This window comes from Dipodomys spectabilis, unplaced genomic scaffold, assembly GCF_019054845.1.
Source record: "Dipodomys spectabilis isolate Male_0828 unplaced genomic scaffold, ASM1905484v1 ptg000279l, whole genome shotgun sequence".
NCBI lineage: Eukaryota > Metazoa > Chordata > Mammalia > Rodentia > Heteromyidae > Dipodomys > Dipodomys spectabilis.
The window spans coordinates 2,012,572-2,025,325 of NW_024870956.1; positions in this window are offsets into that span (position 1 = coordinate 2,012,572).

Sequence of the window (12,754 nt, forward strand, 5' to 3'; positions counted from 1 at the left end):
AACCACTTGGAAAGAAGTCTGGAGGTACCTCAGAAAGCTAAATATCGACCTGTCCTATGAACTCGCCATACCACTCCTAGGCATCTACTCAGAAAAACAGGAACCAGTATACAAAGACACACACACCTTTATGATTATTGCAGCACTGTTCACAATAGCTAAGATATGGAAACAACCCAGATGAGCCACTACTGATAAGTGGATCCAAAAATTGTGGTACCTATATACAATGGAATACTATGCAGCGATTAGACACGATAAAATGATGGCATTTGTAAAGAAATGGATGGAACTAGAAAAAATTATTTGAGTGAGGTAAGCCAAGAACAAAGAGACAAATGGCACAGGGTCTACCTGATATGTGGATTCTAAAGCCAAAATGCAAGAAGGTATGACAAAGTAAACAGAACTCGGGAAAAAAAGGACAGCCACTCTTTTTGTTGTATCACCGTTAATGACTTCATGTTCTTGACTATGTAGATGGTAGAAATATGTACACAATGGAGGGAAGCCAGGAGGAGGAACAGAATAAGTGGGAAATGGAACAACATACAACAAAGGTGTCCATCAGCTGCACTGGACATAGAAGAAAAATAACTAAGTAACCCAAACACACTGATGGGAAGGAAGGAATGAGAGGGAAAGAGGAAATAGCTTACACTAAGCAAAAGGGAAAAAATGTAAACATCACCTGAGGTAGGAAAAATAATTTGGATTGTCAAAGCTCATAGAATTAACAAACTTTAGACCATGATAACGATACTTTGCCTTGTCAAGTTTAAAATGTGTTTGTGACTTTAACTAAGTATCACAATTCCACAATGTTGTGAAATATGTGAAATATATGTAATCACCTATCGCAATTTTTACAAAAACGTGTGAGAAGGGAAGGGTTATGAGGGATGGGTGACAATGTTGTCAGACAGCTTGTATTCATGTACTGTTTTATAGAATGGGAACTTCTTTCTACAACTACTTAAAAATAATAACAGTACAAAGTATTTAAAAAATAAATAATCATGATGGCAACAGATAAGTTCAAATATAAAATAAGAAATTAAATCTAATTGGAAGGCAAATTTCTTTGGGGAGAGTGATGTAGTTTATTCTATAGCAAGTCTCCTTCAACAATAAATTCAAAAGCTAGAACTTAAGTAAGTGAAATAAACTAAGAAATGGAGATGAAAAAAAAAAAAAACTTCACCCACTCTTTCTTGCCTGGAGAGCTGGTGTAAAAATTCATCATGCTCCTGAATTAGAACCAAAGTGACAAGGACCATATTTGGTGGTGCTGGGACCAATATACAGAGAAGGCTGCAAGATGAACTGTTCAGAGAAACTCAGATGATCCTTTAAGGATAAGACTTTCTAAGTGTTAATTACTGCTAACTAGTGTGTTTCTATAATTTACTTGTTTTCTATTAAATTTACATTTTAAGCCTGTTCATTGGGTGGAGAGAAGGGAATTTTTAGGATTTGGTAAGAAGGAATCAAGGATTTGATTGGACATGAAAACCAGTGGGGGGTGTATAAAGCAGCGGGGCCCTAATAATCAGCAGGGCCCACTAATCAATGTGACCCCATGTCCTGGCCCACTGGAGTGCATGGGACATACCACCAAAGGGCCAGGTATGTTGTTGGAAGGGGTAGGATGTCATCCTCACTTGATTAGCTGTGAAGAAGTGATTGGGGAATGGGCAGTTTGTGAAGTGATGGTTGAAAACTGTTAGGCAGGAGACCCACTGGTGTGATGGAGGTGTTCAAACTATGTATACGCTGCATGGTCAGAGAAATGGAATTGGAGAAAATCAAGGGAAGGAAGTGGTGAGACAGCAGGAGGGGAAAGTCTTGGGAGAAGAGGAATTTGAGGGAGAGTAGGAGGGAAAGTATGCCAGTTGGCCACCAGGTCAGAGAAGTGTAGGACTGTGGATAGTGGAGAGGCCTAAAGAGAAAAAGGAAGTGATGGAAGGGAAAAAGGGAAATGAAGGAAAGTATATAAAGAAGAAGGGAGTAAGGGAAAAGGACAAAGACTTACCTATTGAAGTTTGGAGCTTTGGAGATGATAATTTGGGGAGTTGGTGCTTTGTAGACCAATTAACTATGTGTGGCTGCCCACTCACTGGAGGTCTGAGATTTCGTGGTTGGTGCTGGCTTGTCACTGAGTGTACAGACCAGGACAAGTTAAATGCAGGCCCATTTTGAGTGTAAATAAAGTTATTTTCAATGTGCCTTATTGGATTGTCTTGTGTTTTATGCATCATAAGTTTAATAGTTCATATTAGTAATCTCAAAGGCCACGAAATTTGTAAAATGTTATGAGGTCATAATTGGTTTGCAAATCCGAATTGGACAGTGATGGCAATATGGTGTCACAATATCAATTCATAATAATATTTTGATATAATAATTAGTTGGTGATTCCATAATGGTGATGAGGTCACAATAGGTTTATGATGTCACAATTGGGTTGATGATGTCACAATGGCATGCTGGACTTCAATTTTCATTAACTCCCAATGAGAATATGATTTCAGAAAGGGATTGTGATATCTACACAGTCATGCATTGGCCCAAATGTGATGAACTCCCAACAGGTAAGTGATATCACAATGTAACACATGCTCATGATATCTGACAATGATGACACAATTTTTATGATAGAGTGCGTTTCTAATATCACACATCATACCTGAAATATGAAGTCAAAAACATTATGAGATCACAAAGGCCTATGTATCACAAGGGTATCGTGTCAAAGTTATGAGGAAAGGACAGGTTAATGATGTCACACTGGTGATCCTGCCTCCAAGGGTTTGTAATATTACAATAGTATAAATGATCTTTTTAGATCACAATGATTATATGGGTAAACAAGTGAACTTTGATGTCGCAAAGGCCATATGCTTTTTCAAAAGAGCTAAGAGGTCATAACCGATTGAAATGTCACAATGTGATTGTGATGTCACAATGGCAATGCGGTGCTGCAATAGGTTTGTGATATCAGGTTGGTAATGAGGTCACCCATAGAATAGTGATGTCACTTCTAGTTTGTAATATTAAAATCACATGTCTGATTTCAATTGCTACTAGGTTACAATGAGGACAAGAGTTCAAGGAAGGAGCTAAAAGTCCTAAAACCCATGACTTTTCTAACATGAGATGTCATAATAGGTTTGTGAAAACAGAATGGCACAGTGATATCACAATGTCAATGTGATGTCACAATATCATATCATAATAATGTGTTAAGGGAGTTCAGAAGAAAATAGCTGAGGAGAGGTAGGATTTGAAACAAGTGCTCGCATAGAAAGCAGTTTTAGTGTTCCTGTGAACAGTCTTAGGCTATAGAATCATACCCAAGTGCGCCATCACAGTACAAGGAATATGGCCAGAGAGGGAAAATACAGGCAAGGAAAGAGATCTGAGCACTTGCCAGTAGCCGCAGCTGCAAGGGCTGTGGTGGCAGCGGTGGCGGCCATAGACACCATACCTACAACCTAGAGTCCAGGACAAAGGAGCCAGACACAGTAGACTGGTATTCTACTCAACACCAGCAAGAACTGAGAAGGAGCAAATATCTTCATCCTGCAGATTTCAGACCAGAGTGGGTCCAGGAATCAAGATTCTGTGTGAGTAGAACCCTGACTTCCTCACTCCTCAGGGAGCAGAGGTGGGAAGGCCACCCCTCTCCTCACCACCACTGGAAGTCTCCATCTTTGATACTGACAAAGGCCCGGTTGAGCACATAGCTCTGAGTCAGGCCTTGGAAAAAAAACAAAAGAGTCATTTTGCAGGTCACAGGAACTAGAAGTGACCTGCCAGGCTCAGTTACACCCAGGGGAAAGTCACTCTGCCCAGGCAGAGTAAACTGTCCTCGGAGAAAAGACTTTCTTCACCGGGTAAACAGAGCCAGAGGCTGCCCCATCCTACAGAAGCCTAAACAACAATTGAAATTCAGTAAACATAAACCCTGAGAATGGCTCTAAGCTGGGGTCTGTGAATGTCTCAGGTGCTAGCCCCTCAGGGAAAAGCTACTGTTTGCTGAAAGGCTTCAACCCAACCCAGAACCTAGCTTCACCACAGCATCTCCAAACTAGAGGAAACCACCATCTCCCTCTTTTGTGATACTCAAAGATCTCCCTCCCACTGAACTAGCCTGGGAGGAGGATCACAAAATCCTGCTTTACACCGGGCATTTTTTGCCTGACCAAATTGACTTAAGAAACCAATCAAGCCATAGGAAAACCAAACATCACAAGCAGACCAGAGACTCCACCAAGACACTGGTTATAGACACAGGGGAGATATAGGCTCTTCCCATCCCCCCTCCAAAAAAAAAACCCCAAAACGAAGAACTCTTTTTTGAACATATTTTTTTAATTTTTCATTTTTTTAAAGTGTTTTCTGTTGATCTTTATTTTCTCATATTTTTATTTTTGGTGTGTGTGTGTGTGTGTGTGTGTGTGTGTGTGTGTGTGTGTGTGTGTGTGTTTGTTTAATCTCTTTGACCTTTTGGTCCTTTTTATTGGTTTCATTTTTTCTCTCTTTCTTTATTTTTTGCATGACTTAATTGCTGTTCTGCTCAACTCCAGATACATACCTGTTGTCAATTGTTAGACCTTCTCCCCCATTATGTACTTACTTAAGCCAGAAATTTATTACTCAGTTCACAACCTCTTAGGCTTAACTTCGTTAATAGCAGTATTATCTCTTTATACTTACATAATTTTCAAGTTACTAATTTTAAAAAATTTATTTTTTAGTTTTCACGTTTCCTTTCTATCCCTCCCCTCCTCTCATCTTATCCTTTTCTTCTCTCAATATCATTTCTTTAAACTTACATAATTTTTACGTGTTTCATTTCTTAAATTTAAATTTTTGTTTCTCCATTTTTTTCTTTTTTAAAAAAAATTCTCTCCTATGATTCTGTCCGGAATTGGTTATATTTACTCTCATTTTACCTCTCCACATCCCTCTAGTCCTATTTTGACCCACATTTCTCCCTGAAGCTAATAATTTCTGGTTTGCCAAATCCTTCTTCGTTGTTCTTAACCCATTAATCCATGGTTGTTTGATTTAGAATAGATGGTATCTGTTGAACTAGATTGTATCTGCAACCATTTTGGTTGTGCAACTGAAGGACTCTGGTTGATGCTTACCTTAAAATAGTGTTCTAGCACAAAGTTGCTGTTTCTTTCATACCAAATGGGCAGAACAAGCCAGAAAAACACAAGAAAAATGGCAAGTCCAGGTATCTGAACTCCCACTAATGATAATCAGGTGACAGAATAATTAATGATAATAATAATAAGAATAGTTAATGAGTAAAATAATAATTAATATTTCCCCAAAAGCTCTACAAACACTACTGGTAAACATGGTGAATGAAATGATTGAAAATTTGCAAAGGTCTCAGTGTGAGCGTGAAAGGGACCAAGAGGAGGCAATCCAAAGAGTAGTACAGGAATCTTGTGAGCATTAGGAAGCTACTTAAAAATTAATAAAGGAATTACATAAGCAGGCTGAGAACAGTTATAGAGAATTACAGGAATTGCTTTAATGTGAGGAAACTAGTCAAAGAGTAATACAGGAATTGTGAGAGTGTGATCATAATAGACAGAGATAAATAGAGGCATTCAAAAAATTCATAAAGAAACATCTGAAACAATTCAGGGAGACCACAAAGGGAATGCAGAATAGAGCCTGCCAAAAGGAATGGGAGTCCAAGGAAACCATAACCAATCAACTAAGTGATCTGAGAATAAACACTGAACACAAAATTAAGTAAGTAAAGCTCATACAAGATCTAAACCAAAGCTCCAACAAAGAATTTGAAGCCATCAAAGCCGACCAACTAGAAGCAAAAGAAATTAAAAACAAATAGAAAGTCTTGACAGTAGGTTAGACCAGGCAGAAGATCAAATCTTGGGGATTAAAGACAGCCTAGATATTATAGAGAAATAACGTACAACTATCTAGTATAAATCCAAGAAATATGATCGATCTATCCAATATTTGGAAGACACCATCAGAAGGCCTAATCTGAGGATAATGGGCATAGAGGAGCACCTAGAGACAGAAGTTAACGGTCTAGGAAATTTATTTAACAGAATCCTAGCAGAGAACTTCCCAAACATGCAAAAAGATAGGCCTATGGCCTAATCAGATACAAAAAGCTTTCAGAACCCCAAATAGACCAGAACAGCACAGGACATGTCACTGTCACATTATAATCCGCACAGGATCAACTCAGACCAAGGAAAGGATTCTTAAAGCTGTCAAGGAGAAAATACCAATCACCCATACAGGGAAACCAATTAGAATACCATCAGATTGCTCAGCAAAGATGATTAAAGCAAGAAGAGCCTGGAGTGATGTAGGCCATGCCCTAAAGACAAACCACAACATAGAATAGTGTACCCAGCTAAACTCTCCTTCATAACTGAAGATCAAATAAAAATTGTCCATAGCAAAGAAAAATTGAAACAATATATCTCCACAAAAACCATCCCTACAAAGGTACTTAAAGATATCCTACAGATAGAAAACTAACAAGACAAAGGCCAAGAAATGGCATCTAAGGGAAAAGAATTAGAACTCCACATGAAAAGCGACCAAAGACAGTCCTCTAACACATGGAGGCTGAACAACACACTGTAGAATCACCAGTGAGTCATGGAAGAGATTAGAAAGGAAATGCAAATGTTCATGATACTCAACAAAAATGAACACACAAATTACCAACTCTTCTCAGACACAACAAAAACAGTACTCCGAGGCAAGTTTATAGCTCTGAATTCCTACATCAACAAATTAGAGAAATCTGAAACCACAATTTAATAAGACATCTGAACCTCCTTCAAAAAGATCAGCAAAATAAACCCCAATGCAGTAGACAGAAAGAAATAATTAAAATTAAATTAGAATTAAGTAAATTAGAATCCAAAAACACCCTAAAAAGAATAAAAAAATGAAGAGTTGGTTCTTTGAAAAAATTAACAAAATTAGGGCTGGGAAGGTGGCTCAGAAGTAGAGTGCTTTCCTTGCATGCATGATGCCCTTAGTTCAATTCCTCAGCACCACATAAGCAAAAAGAAAAAAAGCCAGAAGTGGTGCGGTGGCTCAAGTGGTACAGCACTAGCCTTGAGCTGAAGAGCTGAGGGACAGCGCCCAGGCCCAGAGTTCTGGCCCCACGACCGGACCACCCCCCCAAAAAAATAACAAAATTGACAGACCCTTAGCAAATTTTATCAGAAAAAGAAGTGAACACACCCAAATAAACAAACTCAGGGACGAGAATGGGAACATCACCATCAGAACATTATAATGGAATACTTCTCAAAACTGTATGCTAATAAGTTTGAGACATGGCAGAAATGGACCTTTTCCTATCAAATATCGACATGTTGAAACTCAACCAAGAGTTAACAACTTAACATGCCCATATCAAGTATAGAAATAGAAACAGCAATAAGAGACTTCACATCTAAGAAAAGCCCAGGACCAGATGGATTTGCAGTGGAATTCTACAAGGCATTCAAAGCAGGGCTCACACCAAACCTCCTCCAATTATTCAATAAAATTGAACGAGTAAGTTCACTACCGAATTCATTCTATGATACCAACATAACCGTTATCCCAAACCAGGCAAGGAGTCATCAAAGAAAGAGAACTATAGACCCATTCCTTTGATGAACATGGATGTTAAACACCTCAACAAAATTTTGGCCAATCAACTTCAACAATTCATCCAAAACATCATACATACGATCAAACAGGATTTATTTCAGGGATACAAAGCTGGTTCAATATATGCAAATCAGTTAATATACTTCATCACATCAACAAGAGCATTGATGAGAACCACATGGATATATCAATAGTTGCAGAAAAAGCATTTCACAAGATCCAACACCCTTTATGATGAAGACTCTGGAAAAACTATGAACCCAGAGAATATACCTCAATACAATAAAGGCTGTATATGACAAACCTACAGCCAGCATTATGATTAATGGTGAAAATCGAAAGCCATTTCCTCTTAACTCAGGAACAAGACAAGGATGTCCACTCTCCCCACTTCTCTTCAATTTAGTATTAGAATGCCTACCGACAGCAATAAGACAAGATGCATACATAAAAGGGATCCAAATAGGGAAAGATGATGTAAAACTCTCCCTCTTTGCAGATGACATGGTCTTGTATTTAAAGAATCCCAGAGACTCCACTCCCAAATTACTCAGGCTGATTCAAAATTTTGGCAAAGAAGCTTAGTATAAATTAACTTTCAAAAATGAATGGCTTTTCTGTTGCCAACAATGAGAATTGTGGCTGAAATCAGGAAAGCAACTCCATTCATAATAGCCCCACAAAAAAATAAAATACCTAGGAATTAACTTAATCAAAGAAGTGAAGGACCTTTATGATGAAAACTTTAAAAACCTGAAAAACAATGTCAAAACAGAACTTAGAAAATGGAAAAACCTCCCATGGTCCTGGATTGGAAGGATCAACATCGTGAAAATTGAAATACTTCCAAAGGCTATCTACCAATTCAATGTGATACCTATAAATATTCCAAAATCATTCTTCAAGAAAATTGAAGAGGCAATTCAAAAATTCATATGGAACAATAGAAGACCCCGAATAGCAAAAATGTTCCTTAACAGAAAGAACAGTGCTGGAGGAATATCACTACCAAATTCCAAACTCTACTACAAAGCCATAGTATTCAAAACAGCTTGGTATTGGCACAAGAACAGACCTCAGGACCAATGGAATAGAATTGAAAACCCAGAAATGAACCTACAGAACTATAACCACCTAAATTTCGATAAGGGAGCTTAAAAAAATAAAATGGAAGAAAGACAGCCTCTTCAGTAAATGGTGCTGGCAAAATTGGTTAATCACTTGTAGAAAACTAAAGCTAGATCCTTATATATCACCCTGCACCAGAATCAACCCCAAATGGATCAAAGAACTCGGAGTCAAAGCAGACACCCTGAAAACATTACAGGATGGAATAGGAGAAACCCTCCATCTCCTTGGCAAAGGCCGAAATTTTCTTAATAGAGACCCAGAAATATGAAAAATCAAAGAAAGGTTGGATAAATGGATTTCATGAAATTGCAGAGCTTCTGCCTGGCAAGGGACAAAGCTAGCAAGATCAATAGAAAGCCCACAGATTCGGAAAAGATCTTCACTAACCGTACAACAGACAAGGGTCTCATATCTAAAATATACCTGGAACTCAAAAAATTATATCCCCCAACAACAAATCCTCAAAGAAAGAATTCCCCAATAAAAAAAAAGTGGGCTAAAGACTTACAGAGAAACTTCTCTGAAGAGGAAATAAGGATAGCGAATAGACACACGAAGAAATGCTCCAACTCCCTAGCCATAAGAGAAATGCAGATCAAAACAGCATTGAGATACCACCTCACCCTAGTTAGAATGGCTATAATCAATAACTCTAATAACAACAGAAGATGGTGGGGATATTGGTGGGACTGTATACTTGTTCAACGACTTTGGAAATCAGTATGGAGCTTCCTCAAAAGACTCTACATAAAGCTCCCTGATGACCCAGCACTCCTACTTTTGGGCATTTAACCAAATGATTACAAACAATACCATACTAAAGCTACTAGCACAACTATGATTTTGCCTCATTATTTACCATAGCTAAGATACGGTACCTACCCAGATGCCCCTCAGTAGATGAATGGATCAAGAATATGTAGTTTATATACACAATGGAATACTATGCGTCCATCAGAAAGAATGACATTGCCCCATTTGTTAGGAAATGGAAAGCCTTGGAAAAAATTATATTTAGTGAAGTAATCCAGGCCCAAAGAAACATAAGTGCCATTGTTTCTCTTATTTGCAATAACTAGTATATGTCTGAGACAAACAGAAACTGTTAGACAAGTTGATGGTAGGAGAAATGAACCCTAAGATAAGGACTCAATTTTTTTTTCGTTCTTGCTATTGTTTCTGCCATATTTATGATGTGATTTATTTGTTGCTTTTTATGTCCCTACCCTACGGTATAACCCCTGTTTTCACTGTATTTGATGTTCGTATAATTGGGGATGGCAAGGGAAAATCCAATTGTTATACAGGTGGACTAATTACCACAATGACATGTACAAATATTATGTCGAAAAATGAACTTTACAACTTTGGTGCAGAGGGGGTGGTGGGGTGGTAGAAGGGGAGATATGAAGGGATGGGAAGGGGAAACAAAGGAGGAGGCAAAAATGCTTGATAAGAAATGTACTCATTACCTTGTTCATGTAATTGTAAACCCTCTGTATTTTCAACATAAAAAATCATAAAATAATAAATTAAAACTCATGTCAATTTCTTTTGTCGGTCGTAGGGCTCTAACTCTGGGCCTGCACACTGTCCCTCCTCTCTTCCGCTGAAGGATACCACTGTATCTCTTCAGCTACAGTGCCGTTTCTAGTTTTCAAGAGATATCTTGGAGATAAGAGTCTCACAGCTTTTTCTGCTGACTTTGAACCACTAACCTCAGATCTCAGACTTTTGGGTAGCTAGGATTACAGGCTTGAGCCAACAAAACCCAGATCTAAGACAATTTTTAAAAAGTAAGCTTATTGAAACTTCTGGCTTTTTCCAATAAACAACCTTTCTTTTTCAGCATTAGTTTATATCTATGATTTATTTTTAGATGTAACTGTGAATTTTTTAATAGAATTATATATGTTTTACTATTACTCAGTATCTCACAAAAATCCATAGTTATTGACTTTCCCCAAAGTCAATTATTACATACTATATTACTAACTATTATTATTACACTCTATATTACATATAATGTGAAGTGAAAATAGTTTGGATCATTTAAGATAAATTAGTAGCTGCTATTTTAGCATTATAAATTCACATCTGTGATTTTAAACGAAGATTAAAAAGGAAAGATTTTTGAGTTAAAATGAAGTATGAATGTGTAGTGTCCCAATTGAAACAAAACTTCTGAATTCATACAGACAAAATTATTTTCTTTCCACTTATGACTTTGCAGTAATACTATTGGAAATAGTGAGGCAAGAGGAGGAAGAATTCAATCTTTTTTTTTTTTTTTGTCAGTCGTGAGGCTTGTATCCTGGGCTAGAGCCCTGTCCCTGTGCTCTGAAGCTCAAGGCGAGTGCTCTACCGCTTGAGCCCCAGCTCCACTTCTGGTTTTCTAGTGGTTTATTGGAGACAAGAGTCTCACAGAGTTTCCTGCCCGGGCTGGCTTTGAACTGTGATCCTCAGATCTCCGTGATCCTCCTGAGTAGCTAGGGAGCTAGGGTTACAGGTGTGAGCCACTGGTGCCCAAAAAGGAGGAAGAATTCAAATCATATCAAACAATGTCTTTGTATGAAGACCTGCCTATTCCCAGTTGTCACAAAAAAGTGTGTATCTTAGAATTCCATTTGGAAAAGTTCTAAATCATTGATTCTTTTTGTAGTTTCTGTTATAGGAAACAAAATATAGACACAAAACAATTGAAATAAAATGCACACATATGTTGAAGTCACAACTGAAAAAACAACCAACAAAATAGAACTCCCCCAGGAACAAAAATATGTTGTGCCCAGTTTTTTTTAAGCACAAAAACCTCAAATACACGTTAACTTGGCGTAGAGCCAAAAAGATAACTGTGTCTCAGAAATACAGTTGTGTTAATTTGTAATTAAATTCATCTAGATGAACCTAATATAGCAAAACCCTTGAATGGATCAAATTGTTTTAAACAAATGTGACTGTATGCAGAGTGAGATCTGCACATATTTAAAAGAATAAAATAACAAAATCATGACATACTTAAAAATTCAGAAATGTAATGAATAACTCCAATAGTATCCATATTGAGAACTAATTCCTACTGATTTAACAAGAAAAAATATGCAAATAGTAGAATCTGAGCATTGTACATGAGTGTACATAATTTTAAACTACTCCAAATTACACTTTGTAGAAGACAGAATGTGGCTTATCTAAAGGAAAACATCAACACATAATATGAATGAAAATAAAAGTCTCATGAAAAGAGAGAAGTAGTTTCTGGAAAATAATAGTTTAATAAATGGTGGTCAAAATCTTTCTAGTACTGACAAAATTGCATATCTATTTATTTAGATCCAAAAAAGACCCAAGTTACTAGCGCAGATTTGAAACTTTGGCAAAGTATCAGTATACATCTGTAACATTATTATGGGAGTTGACTCTGGCAAGGAATTCACTTCCTCTTTGTTTTGACAAATGAATATATGAAAGAACTTCTCCAACTAAATATCAAGACCTAACTAAATATATAATCAGAAAAGTCATCATGTAAGCCATATTGCAACTTAGGTAGAAGAAAAATCAGTCATACTGATTCTGTATTTATTGTAAATGTTGATTTTTTACACAAATTATTTCCTTTAGCTTGCATTTTTAAAACATTGTGTAACATGATGTATGTCTTAGTAACTAATTTTGGATGCCTCGTTAAATTTTGTTCTGAGTTTAATGTCTCACTTCAGTTCCTAACCCATGAAATGATGTTGATTACAAAAATAAATTCTAATAACCACTGTTTATAATACACAAAATCTCATAAGCATGACACTAGTAAGCATTGGTTAACATTTTGATATCATGGTCTCACGACTGATGAGGCCTATCTGCATGAGTATCATTGTACCTAGATTCCTCAGCCTGAATTTTGCTACTGTTAAAAAAATATTTATAGCCA